This window comes from Micropterus salmoides, unplaced genomic scaffold, assembly GCF_014851395.1.
Source record: "Micropterus salmoides isolate LMB-PRFRI ecotype aquatic unplaced genomic scaffold, ASM1485139v1 Ms_hic_scaffold_7, whole genome shotgun sequence".
NCBI classification, from domain to species: domain Eukaryota; kingdom Metazoa; phylum Chordata; class Actinopteri; order Centrarchiformes; family Centrarchidae; genus Micropterus; species Micropterus salmoides.
The window spans coordinates 32,457,162-32,470,339 of NW_024044459.1; positions in this window are offsets into that span (position 1 = coordinate 32,457,162).

Here is a 13,178-nt window from a genome sequence, read left to right on the forward strand (position 1 = left end):
GGTTGTTGTATGCTGTTGTCTATGGTTTAGGTACCTGAAAGTCATTTCAGCCTGCAGTCACTGAAATGCTTGCAGGGAATTGCAAACATGTTGTTGAGTCCAACATTTTGGCATCCTGGGTGAACTTTTAGTATAATTTCGCCAGGTAAGTCCCATTGAAGTTGGAAACTTCTCTTGCAAGGCAGAAATGGCCAAGACCACAGCATAAAATGTTGCAGACAAAACAATACAAAGTCAGAAAATGGATAAGACAATACTGAAAGCACATTATACTAAAATAAGACAGAAAGTAAGGTAAGAACAGACAATTTACAGAGAAGCGATTTGCCATATAATTTACAGTTCAACGATAACAGATTAATCAATTCAGATTCCTTTTGCAGATGTTTCCAAGTCACTGGAGCAGAAAACATGAAGCCTTAGGATAATAATTACAATAATAGCTCATATTCTGGACAAACCCTGATGGAAGTTTGCCCAGTTGACGTACTGTATGTGTATGCTCGGTCAAACCTCAGTGGTTTTAATTTGGTAATAAATAAAAGTCCAACATATGGAGACACTGTCCATAATCACAAAACAGTAAAACAGTGACAGCAACTATCTTATCCTGGCTTCAAAGAGAAATAACTCTTAAAGTCTGAAAAGTCTCAGTTTCTTTAAAACGTTGTCTACTGCCTAAAAGAAAAACATTCTTCTAGCCAAATAACAGCTGGTCTCACCCTGAATTGTATGTGGGGTTCCCTTCTAGAAAATAACACCAGTTTGCTCTGTCTTCAAAATATTCCAGGCAGACTGTGCATCTAAGAGAGAAGCTCCACAGCTTTACAAAACCGTATCATCTGCGTAATGTTGAATATTAGTTCCATGCGCATTAACGCCTTAATTATTTATGTTAACATTTTTTACCCAGGTGCGGAGCTCATCTCATGTGAAAGCCAGATCAGGAAAGTTATCATAAAGTTATCCAGGAGTAATCCAGCTTTATTCGCATGTAATCTTGCTGTGTGAGAAAAACCCCTAATGTCCTTGTTTAGTTTCAGTCATTTCAGAAATCATCAGCTAACTGCCGTTGTGGAGCCATTTGCTTTGGTTCAGAATGTCACTGAAAGGATTACTGAAGGATTACTACAGTTATTTTCATAATGCCTGTGTGTATATGTGTCCATAACCATTCTGCCTGGTGTATATCAGGACTGGGTGGAGATGGGTGGGAACGCAGTGCATCCACCAGTCGCTAAATGAGTGTATGTCTCACACACACGCACACACACAGGGCAGACAAAACAGACCTGAGTGAACAAACAAGCAGGCGGCAGACAGCAAAGTGAAGAATAAGAAGAATTGAATCTTTGTTTATGTTTCCCTCCACATAATGTCTGCGCTTTTCGTTAATACGGTTACTCTTACCAACAGCAGCTCGGCCAAAAGGTAAATCAGAGCACAAAGAAGAGCCAGCGCAGAGCTGCAGAGAGCTGACTGTGTGTCTTAAGAGGTTGATTGTATCTTTGATGGTCCACCAGCTCTCCATGGTGATTACCACAGATTGCCACGGAAATCATGCGTGATGTTTTTTTGTTTTTTCAGTTCTCATAAAAACTAAGATAACTTTGTTTGCCTTTGTTGTCTGGAAGATATACTTAATCGCATGCCTGTTAAGCTTGTGCAGCTGTAATTTTGTTTGCTGAGAATTGTTTTCCCTCCTCTGTGTTATTGTTTGGAAGCCGCGGCAGGAAGCGGAGGAGCGGCGCTGGGAGTTTTACTGGCGTTTCCCCGTGTCAGGTGTGTTTTTGTGTCATCATGTCCATCTTAAAGAGCACATCATGTTGATCCTCAGGCATTCAGGGTATTAGTGTGGAGATCTGGTAGAGATTAGCCAAAAAATAGTTGGACACAGATGATGTTTGTGGGTGCAGGCGTGTCTGTGTGCACACTGCACGGGAAGAGTTGCTCAATTGCAGCTTCTCTGAGGGAGAACCCAGAGAGGTATGAAAGTGACCAGAGTGACTATGCTGGCATTTTATTTTGGTAAACAAAGGTTGGTTTGTTCACATATCCCCAACAAAGATATTTTCTTACAGTGCCACGTAGCATTGCAGATAGTTTCGGCTTTATTTCATAATGCTTCCATCTATCCATATTTACCTGCACCCAATACAGTTGAGGTAAATGGAATTTCACATGTGGTTCTTACAGCTTTGAAAATTTATATTTACAGCTAAAAAAACTCTTAGTATTTATACTGAAAACAGTTTTTTGCCGTAGAATATCCAAAGTAATGACGACATAGTTTCTATAGAGATATGTTGCTAATGAATTTTGTAAAGATCATTTTAAACCAGCTACATTCATGTTCCCCAGAGGAGGACTCTAATTACTTTGGTCATTTCCTGACTTTTCATTTTGGCACCATAATCAGGTCAGAGTTTTATTTCGTCCTATACTTTAACCAAATACCTGCAAAACCAGTATGTTCTATTCCTGTCAGACTGATTAGCATGTTAGCATGGTAATATTTGCTAAAGTAAGATGGCGATTATTATACATAACCTGTTGAACATCAGCATAGCATTGTTATTGTGAGCATTAAGCTCAAAGCACCTCTGAGCCAGAGTACAACCTCACAGAGCTTGGATGAAGACTCTTGTGTTTAATGTTGTGGACCACAATTGAAATTCTGTTCAACTCCATTATATTGGGGTGGAGGCACATTTCCCTGAGACGGATATTTCAAAACCTGGCCAAATAAAACCAATACTGAGTCAATGGCTAGATACCTCAAAACAAACCACAAAAATATGTTTTTGTGTTATTTGGACAAACTGACCTGACCTGACCAGAGCTGTTAAATGGCTTGTTTATGAAACTGGGTGAAAATGACAGGCTGTTTTCTTGTTATCATAACAACACTATTATTTGTCAATTAAAGAAAACGTCTTATTATAACCTCCCTGTTTATTAAAGGCCTGCGCAGGACACATGTCGGTTTTAACATGCAGTTTCTTTCCCATGTTCACCTTTCCACTGTATGACCACATTTAGCTCACATGTGACAACGTCATGCACAAACAGATACAGAAAAAAAGGTCACATGGTGTGTTTTTACTGTTGTTTGGTTTTCATTGTGCATGTGTCAGCATGCATCACCTGGTTTCACTCAATCACCAATGCCACTTTTGTATCACAAGGTAGCTGATTTAGCTCCAAGCTGGCCAAACAAAGACAAAAGTCATATTTTGACCAGACACAGTTAATGTTTTCTCCATGTGTTCTCATCCATCAGAGGTGCAGGGAGATTAATTATTCTTTTAAAAACTGTAATCATTCATTTAGGGGATGGCTGTTTGCATGCCTGTTTTATCCTTCTCATTCATTCAGTGAAGTTACTTTGACACTGTATTTCAAACCTATGACCTTTCCACTATGGATGGTAGTCCAGGACTTTATGAAACAGACACCTTTACCATTTGGCCAAGTGGCAACAGCCTCCCATTATGTGGGAGTTGATTGAGGAGTTCTGCAATCAAGATTCTGTTCCTGAGAGCTTTGAGATCCCAGGAGGCTTTGAGACAGACACAGAAGGGGGAGGACAGCCAAGCCGTCTGCTGATGATTCATTTTTTAGTGCTCCATCATCCTTTCCCTCACAGGGCAATCACTCATACTCTCCCATACACACACACACAGATAAAAACATGAAGACACAAACATGTTTGCATAAGTAGATGCAGGAATTCACATACATACTGAGACATGGAGACAGTCAGACACACACACACATTCCTGATCTGCAGAACTCTTTGAGTCACTGCATTCACATAACGTTGCCAAGCCAGCTGTGTGAACTGGGTCTGGAAAAGGGGTGTGGGTTAATACAGGTGTTTGTGTGTGTTTGTTTGCATGCAAGAGAGCGAGTGACAAACAGACGCTAAGGAGTACACTCATTTCGTCCCCATGACTGATTTTTCAAGTCTGTGCTTTCAGTGTGAGGTACACATATTTTCTCGAGGTGTGCAGTGTGCCGTGCACGTTGGCGCGTGCATGTGCTGTCTGGAATAGCTCTCAATGTAAACAAACCACAGAGAGGCCGGCCCTGGCAGGGAGGTTGTTTTGAGCCGACGGGGACGTCACTGTGGTTTCCACACACAACGCTCTTCTTCACACTCCCAGTCATGAATCTTCTCCATCTCGCAGATAGGTGATCATTCTCCAGTTTGCTTTTCACACAATGTACACATAAACACTAGCCGCTTATTCAGCGTGCTCACGTGACCTGCACACCTCTACTCTGTTCCCCTTGGCCTGTTTGAAAATGCATTATGAATGTGCCTTGACTTGATGATGGATGAGTCTGGCAGATTCTAAATATGCCATCCAGACCTTAGAGTTCAATCCTTAATGCACCTCCCTTCTCTGGAGCCTGGCTGCATCTGTTTTTAATGTGTGGAGACCCCTGGCTTTTTCCACTCCCTTCCCTCCCAATCTCTTTTTCTATAGAGATATGGTCCACTGCTGCCACCATTCACAACATCACTTGAACCATGTTAGATCTGAAAACAACTCTAAATTGCCTATAGACACCTGCTGTGGCCATGCACCTGTGGGTTAAACATAAAAGTGACATGCAAAAGCTTATTATAATAACAATTTGCTGCTCATTTAGGATTATTTTAATCTGATTCAGATTAAGTAACAAAGCTCAAGGACCAAATGTGAAGAAACACATTTGGCAACACTAATGCTAACTAACTGGAAGAATATTATTTATTTCACCAAACATTTATGTGAAACAAAATACTTGATGACATTTCCATCATTCTCAGTTGTAGGCTACCCTGTTTTTTTTTTGTTTTTTTTTTGCTAAATAGCAAACGTTAGCATGCTAACACACTAAACTTAGATGGTGACCGTGGTAAACACTAAACCTTCTTAACATTAGCATGTGAGCAAGAGGCTGCTAGCTCTTGTTAACCTGTCTGTAGGAAATAATGCAGTCATATACAGTTCATGGAGTAAATTAAAGAAAAAAATTGAGTTAGCGGAGTTATATTTTTATTTTTATTTTTTTTAAAATGTGTGACATCCTAAACTTGCTGCTCAATAGTGTTTTATTAAAAAATACCATTTTAACATTGTCTTCACCCCTTCAGATATTTGCCTTCCACTGCATTCCAGTTTAATATGTGCCAGTTTAAATCTGCATAAGCTGTGCTGCTGCACATGAATAAATATGAATGTCTTGGGGTGACAAAGTCGTTGTTCACTTGTTTTCGACAAAGTCTTTGTAAGTGATCAGTTGGTGTTTTGCTCGGTGCAGCCTGCACACTCTGTGACCTCCTTAACGAGACCTCCCTAAGGCTCCACAGCTGTTGGCCTTGCATGCTAGCAGCTCATCCACTCTCAGCTGTAATCAGTGATTCACCTGCATGCCGCTTCCTTTGACATTTTCACTTCCTCACAGCTTTGTGTGAACAGTCAATAGGTACACACACACACGAGAATGGGTTGTGTTTAATATGTAACAGCCAGATATGGGAGTGACTGCATGTAGCGACATGCTCAGTGATGCAGATTTAGTGTATGGATCTTTATCTATATACATTTGGATTAATGTTCTGCTTGGTTAAATACACAGAGATACTATAAAAGTCTGAAATGTCATCAAAAAAGTCGACTTTGTGTGCAGACAGTGTCAGTTGCTGGTTTAGACGTGGCTGGTGCAGATGAGTCACAGATCTTTTATGTACCAGGGAGTGGGAGTGTCAGCAGACCCAGAGAAATGTGAACAAAGATACAATCTGTGCTTTGTGTCAGCGTGTCAATTCCCAGTGTTATTTATTGACTAAACAAGGTGTACAGTGGTCAAACGGAGAGCTGGGCTCAGCACGGGAGCAAACAAAGCCATGTGAGCCAGTCGAGGAAGATGAGAAAAGTCAATGCAGGGATAGAGGACAAAGAGATAAGAGCTGTTTATGTTTCTTGTCCCATTCATCTCCATTGAGATGCATTCATCTCCACACTCGGAGAGAAAAGGCCCTGCCCTTTTGCCTTGCTCTCTGTGCCTTTGTAACATAAACAAGTCCCGCTCTCGGGCCCTGACAACAGCCCTGCCTGTTTGCTCAGTGTGTTTGCTCAGGACTGCGGTTTGAGTTTGAGAGTAAAAACCGTGCATTGGTAGGTCAAGACATAAAATCAAACGCAACTATTTGAACTTGATGCCATCGGGACAGCTGCTCACCACAGTCACAAAATATTAATTGCCCTGTGATAAAGTAATTCAGTCCATGTTGTAGGAAGAACAAACAAGCAGTGACTTCCTCTTCAGTGGCAGAGGGATTTATTCTCCACAATAAACTTTCACCATAGAGCTTCCTCTCTGTTAAGTTGCATCTGCCCTGGGGACAGTCTCTCGCTGGTTGATACACCAAACTTTTATCTCCAGATTTGTGCTTCACTCTAAGTTCATGACTTGACTGCTGCCAGACTGAGAGCAGCTCTAATGCTCTGCCATCAGGAAAGGTTGTGTTTCCCATGGTGCTTTGTGTTTGCCTTCTTGCCTGCAGGGATATAATGACAAGCGTGGACCACCCATGTCTGCTTTGGCCTGAATGTTATTTAAGGAATTCCCCCAGCTTCAGTGTGTGTGTGTGTGTGTAAAACCATAAGCTCCAGTTTATGTTTGCATACTCGTGCTTAAGCCAATGTGATGAACCTTTATTCTGAAAGGTTGACTTAAAGCCTTAAAGCGATTACACTGTGATAATTGATGAGTGATCATTTTATTTGTCATTACACAAAACAAACATTTATTCAAAAGTTGATGTGAATATTATTGCGGGTTTTTATCCTGTGATTGGAAATATTGGAGGCATACAGTCTTTTTGACTCAAAATGTTTGATTAAGTAATTAAATAATTTTATTGCTAGGTATAAAATTATCATATGTTTTTGGCTCAGGGTTGCAAATTGTAGGTAAATAAGATTGCTGATCGCAAGTCACCACATGTTAAAACGCTAAATAGCATGTCAAGCAGTTAGTATTGTCTCATAACTGTCACTTGTAGCCACAGTGTTCAGCAAATGTTACAACTGTTTATATACCATATGAATACTTCAGTCAGAAGAGGAGTAATAGTAATCGACAAATACATTAAAGACAAAGTTAAAATGCACTTATATCTCGTTATAACTACATTTAGTGTGTCATAAAATGGAATCATAAAATCGAATCGTTGTTTATTTACTGCTTGCAAAGGGAGTTAAAATAAAAGTGATACTTTTTATTTTGTTTTAAGAAAGCCACTGCTGACTGGAATAATTAAAACAGCATGATATGTGCATTCAGACTAAGTCTTGCCAAATTCTTTTCACTCACTGGGTACAATGTTACATGCAGTATCGTACATCTATAATCACTCTCAGTACCTCTGTCAAAAGCAATCGACATTATAATACCTATTCATTCCATTTCTCTCTCTGTGTCTCTCTCTGCAGAATCTTGAAAGACAAAACTGAGCACCAGTCACAGGAGGTGCTGGCTGAACTTTAGGCTTCAGGAGCTTCTCATTCCCTAAAGGTAAGAGGATCTGCTGTGGAGGACAGTTTGCTGCACCCTGGTGACAAACTACCTCCTGGCTTGGCTGGCACGACTGCCGTCCGTGTGTTTCTTTCTGACGTGTCAACAGCATACATGTGTTTCCAACTTGTTGAGCATCCTGGATGAGGCGTTCAGGAGGCCTGTTGTGTGGGGAGGTTCACTCTTGATCCTGTATAGAAACTCATCTGCAACCAGAGAAAAACATGCACCATTAGGATTTTGGTAGATTTCCCAACACAAAAAGTGGGAAGAACTCAAATGTCAGCGTTGTTGCCACACATCGTGGCCTCCTATTTTTTTCTTTTTTTTTACCTCTTCCATCTCGGATTCTTTCTTTATCATTCAAAGTCACCCAGTTTCACTCAGCCACTCATTCAGTTACTCATACACTTTCTTTCTGTCTCTGTCCACACTCCCACATCTTCTTTTTTCCATATACAGACTGAAATTACTTCTTCAATGAAGTGCTGACCTTTGAACTCTCTTTGAGACTGATCTCTTTCTGCCGATTGACCCGTCCTTCCTCGCTCTCTTCCTTCTTGTCATGTGAAGTGCGTGGCCATATTAGGAGTTAACATCCGCATGTCCATCTATGGTTTCCAGCACGTGTCAGACTTCATTCCTACTGTTTGTCATCTGACAGCGGAACAGTTTCAAGCCCTGTTTTGGAGTTGCATGTCTGGAAAACCCCTGCCAAGTGACAACATGAAACGAAAACAAATTCCTCACATTTTTCACCATTATACAGTGGGTACGGAAAGTATTCAGACCCCTTTAAATTTTTCACTCTTTGTTTCATTGCAGCCATTTTCCAAAAATCAAAAAAGTTCTTTTTATTTCTCAGTAATGTACACTCAGCACCCCATCTTGACAGAAAAAAAAACAGAAATGTAGAAATTTTTGCAAATTTATTAAAAAAAGAAAAACTGAAATATCACATGGTCATAAGTATTCAGACCCTTTGCTCAGTATTTAGTAGAAGCACCCTTTTGATCTAATACAGCCATGAGTCGTTTTGGGAAAGATGCAACAAGTTTATCACATCTGGATTTGGGTATACTCTGCCATTCCTCCTTGCAGATCCTCTCCAGTTCTGTCAGGTTGGATGGTAAACGTTGGTGGACAGCCATTTTCAGGTCTCTCCAGAGATGCTCAATTGGGTTTAAGTCAGGGCTCTGGCTGGGCCATTCAAGAACAGCCACGGAGTTGTTGTGAAGCCACTCCTTCGTTATTTTAGCGGTGTGCTTAGGGTCATTGTCTTGTTGGAAGGTAAACCTTCGGCCCAGTCTGAGGTCCAGAGCACTCTGGAAAAGGTTTTCGTCCAGGATATCCCTGTACTTGGCCGCATTCATCTTTCCCTCGATTGCAACCAGTCGTCCTGTCCCTGCAGCTGAAAAACACCCCCACAGCATGATGCTGCCACCACCGTGCTTCACTGTTGAGACTGTATTGGACAGGTGATGAGCAGTGCCTGGTTTTCTCCACACATACCGCTTAGAATTAAGGCCAAAAAGTTCTATCTTAGTCTCATCAGACCAGAGGATCTTATTTATCACCATCTTGGAGTCCTTCAGGTGTTTTTTAGCAAACTCCATGCGGGCTTTCATGTGTCTTGCACTGAGGAGAGGCTTCCGTCGGGCCACTCTGCCATAAAGCCCCGACTGGTGGATTGCTGCAGTGATGGTTGACTTACTACAACTTTCTCCCATCTCCCGACTGCATCTCTGGAGCTCAGCCACAGTGACCTTTGGGTTCTTCTTTACCTCTCTCACCAAGGCTCTTCTCCCCCGATAGCTCAGTTTGGCCGGACGGCCAGCTCTAGGAAGGGTTCTGGTCGTCCCAAACGTCTTCCATTTGAGAATTATGGAGGCCACTGTGCTCTTAGGAACCTTAAGTGCAGCAGAAATTTTTTTGTAACCTTGGCCAGATCTCTGAGCTCTTCAGGCAGTTCCTTTGACCTCATGATTCTCATTTGCTCTGACATGCACTGTGAGCTGTAAGGTCTTATATAGACAGGTGTGTGGCTTTCCTAATCAAGTCCAATCAGTATAATCAAACACAGCTGGACTCAAATGAAGGTGTAGAACCATCTCAAGGATGATCAGAAGAAATAGACAGCACCTGAGTTAAATATGAGTGTCACGGCAAAGGGTCTGAATACTTATGACCATGTGATATTTCAGTTTTTCTTTTTTAATACATTTGCAAAAATTTCTACATTTCTGTTTTTTTCTGTCAAGATGGGGTGCTGAGTGTACATTACTGAGAAATAAAATGAACTTTTTTGATTTTTGGAAAATGGCTGCAATGAAACAAAGAGTGAAAAATTTAAAGGGGTCTGAATACTTTCCGTACCCACTGTATTTCCAGCTCAATGATACAAAGTGAAAACCATTTCAACCCATGAACCTCCTGGGGAGCTAAATGGCCATCTTACCATCCCATCAAAATTCACTTAATGCCTTTGATGGAAATCTTTTAAAAGGTCAGAGCCAGACTATTTTAAAAAATGAATCAGCATTGAAAGTGTCTAACGGCCTTTGTTGATGGTAGACCTGTGAGTCAGACTTGTCTGCTGTGACACACGCTGACAGAGGTTCTTGTTTTCTGCAGCCGCTGTCTGGCTTCGGGCCTCAGGGAGGATACTCTCTGCAGCACACTCACTCATGCACACACACACATGCGCATGCACACACAAACACACGTCTGAACTGTTGCTCAACACAAATGTGGATAAACAGGCTGTGTTTAGATGCCTGTGTCTCAACTTGTACACACGCACAAACACATTAACACTAGGACAAGAAAGGCACATAGAAAGGCAACAAACCCAGAAATAAGGAGTGGGTGTATTCACAGTGCCACACCAAACGCTCTTGCCACAACTTGTTAGGCTGAATGAAATTGTGCTCTTGCACACATATACACCATTATAACATGCATGCATCTCTTTGCCACTGAGCTCAGAGCTGTACAGTAGTGTGTGAGAACATTTGCTGCTTTGCATCAATAAAATCTGTTAGGTGGCATGGAAAGGATTTTTTAATTACTACATTAAACACTAAGCTGCTGAGACATTATTTGCTTAATTTCAATTGATCATAGTGCAGGACGATTTGCAGTCAGCTCCCCAAAAATGTAAAAGTACCTCTCTCTTTAGAACTATAAGCAATGTGCACACATCAGATTAAAAACAAATATGAGGAAAGTCAATGCAACTGTTAACAGCAGCTGCTTGTGTGTTGGTTGGAATTTAAGTGATATTACACTATTTTCATGGCGGATACCCTCACAGATATCACATGAATCAAATTGCAGAAAAATAAATAAAACATTTTTATTTTTGGCAATTACAATTTTCACCAAATAAGTCAAAAAAAATACCAAAGGTATCTGTTGGGTATTTTCATCATTTAACTCTATTCCACTGGATTTATTCCCATTAATAGCAAGGTCTTCTTTTACAGGGGAAAGCATACTAAGACTGGAATTTCTCTGTGGATCTATGCAGTGAAGGGCGTTATGGGTAACTGTAGGTCTCAGAGGTGCAGGACCACCTCAAAATCTCACCAGTATGTGTAATTTGTATATATTTTTATTATTATTTTATTTTATCTTTTACTGTTTTATTTCCTTATTTAATTAAATGTATGAAATTAATTGTCCTTATGTAATTTATATGTTATATGTTAATATTGTTGCTATACATTCATACCAATAAAGCTAATTTGAATTTGAATGTGCCTCAAAATATTGGTGCCAGTGTATTGATAAAGTTTCACAATATAATTGCACATTGATTGTTTGTCCCACTTATCAACACCATTTCAACCCAACACAGGAACCTCTTTCTGCTGAATTATTCTCCTCACTCATTCACCTTTACTAAACATGAAAGGATATCTTGGTGGTTAAAAGTGGCTGAACCTTTCTGAGGGGAAGGACTGCGATCTGGTGAAACGTTTGTCAGTGTGGCTGCTACATTCCAGGATGTTTTATTTTTCCGACAGCAGGTTAGTCATGTACTGCCAGTCACGGCTACTGATACGGGCTGAGTAGCTCATGTAGTCTGACTCACTGGAGAAACAACATATTTATTACGTTTGATTTAATCTATTGGTGATGCCAGCTAGGCGGAATTACCTCAAGAAGTACAGGTGCAGAAAAATGTGTTTTTATGGGATTTTCTGCCCCCTTTCTGGTATTTATTACAATATAGACACACAGTACCAAACCATCTGGTACACCAACCAAAAATAAAGCAAAGAATATTCTGGAAATATTATTTAACCTGGTTGGAACCCGATCCTCTGGTGTCCTGTCTAGACAAACCACTGCAATTTAGTTTCCTACAATTTATCCTGCAGTGATTAAGGGAGTATGAGATGCTACTGTGGTCCATTTCTACACAGGATATGAGGGTTAAAACTTGAGTTTCAGCCTGGTTTTGGAAACATAGCTGTTCAGCTGTGTGGGGCTGGACTGAGGTTACATCCTAACCACTATCCCACCAGTCCACGTCGTCCCTGACTGACCTGTGGGCGGCTTTAACAGGCAGCCAACAGCAGCGGAACATACAGCTGCTGCCTTCCTCCTCCTCCTTATGCTGTCCGTCAAGACCAGCAGGCGAGTACAGCCGGTCAGGCAGAAGTGAGAAAGCTGTTTCCTAGTCAGCCCTTCACGGGTCATTTCCCTCCACAATGGCATATTTTTTCACATTGACTTTGTCCATTAGCCCCCGAGCATCCAAAGAGGAAAGTCATAATAAGATTTGTGCATATGTAAGCTATAAAGAGCCTTGAATGTTGTGGCAAGTGCAACTCTGCCGTTAAACCGTGGGCCCTATTTGAGTTGGAGAGGAGGCTTTTGGAACGATGTGTTTCTATTCGCTGCTGTGCTCTGCGAGCCAACTGGTCCATTATCCCCGATCCGTTTTCACAGGCCGCTTTTATCCCTCACAAAGCCCAAATACCGCAAAGAAAATGGGACGAGGTGGAGTTCAAACGACAGCCCAAGTTTTATGTTCAATGGAATTAGAAATGACTTTTTAAATGCCACTCAGTGTGCGCTGCCCTACTGTAAGAACTCGGTTAATGAATTTAATGTGCAGTTGTTGGCGTGGGATGTTCATTTTTCTTCTTTGACTGATTAAAAAGCAGAAATGATTTATAGCTGCAGTGGGAGTCTGGGTTGTTTTGTCATGTGGGCGTCTTATTATGATTTTAGTTCCCCTAATCTGCGTCATCACCCCAGCATACTGTACCATCTTGTTGAGTGTATTTTACTGCTGGTCAAATATTGAACTTCAGTTATAACATGAAGATTTGACTTCGACTCCAGCGCTCCAGGCAGCCGACTGAGAATTATGACTGACAGATTGAGAATTATCATGGCACTTGAGGTTTGGAGGTTTATGTAGTCAGTACTTTCCCACCTTCGTTTTCATGAGACTAATCTGCATTTTTCTTCTAGAGAAATATTCTTTTTTAGTCAGATTCAGACACGTAATTTTGATAATCTGGGTGTGAGCTGTGCTTCTTGTACCTCAACTCTCAAATTCTCAATCTGCCTGCTGTATGTAA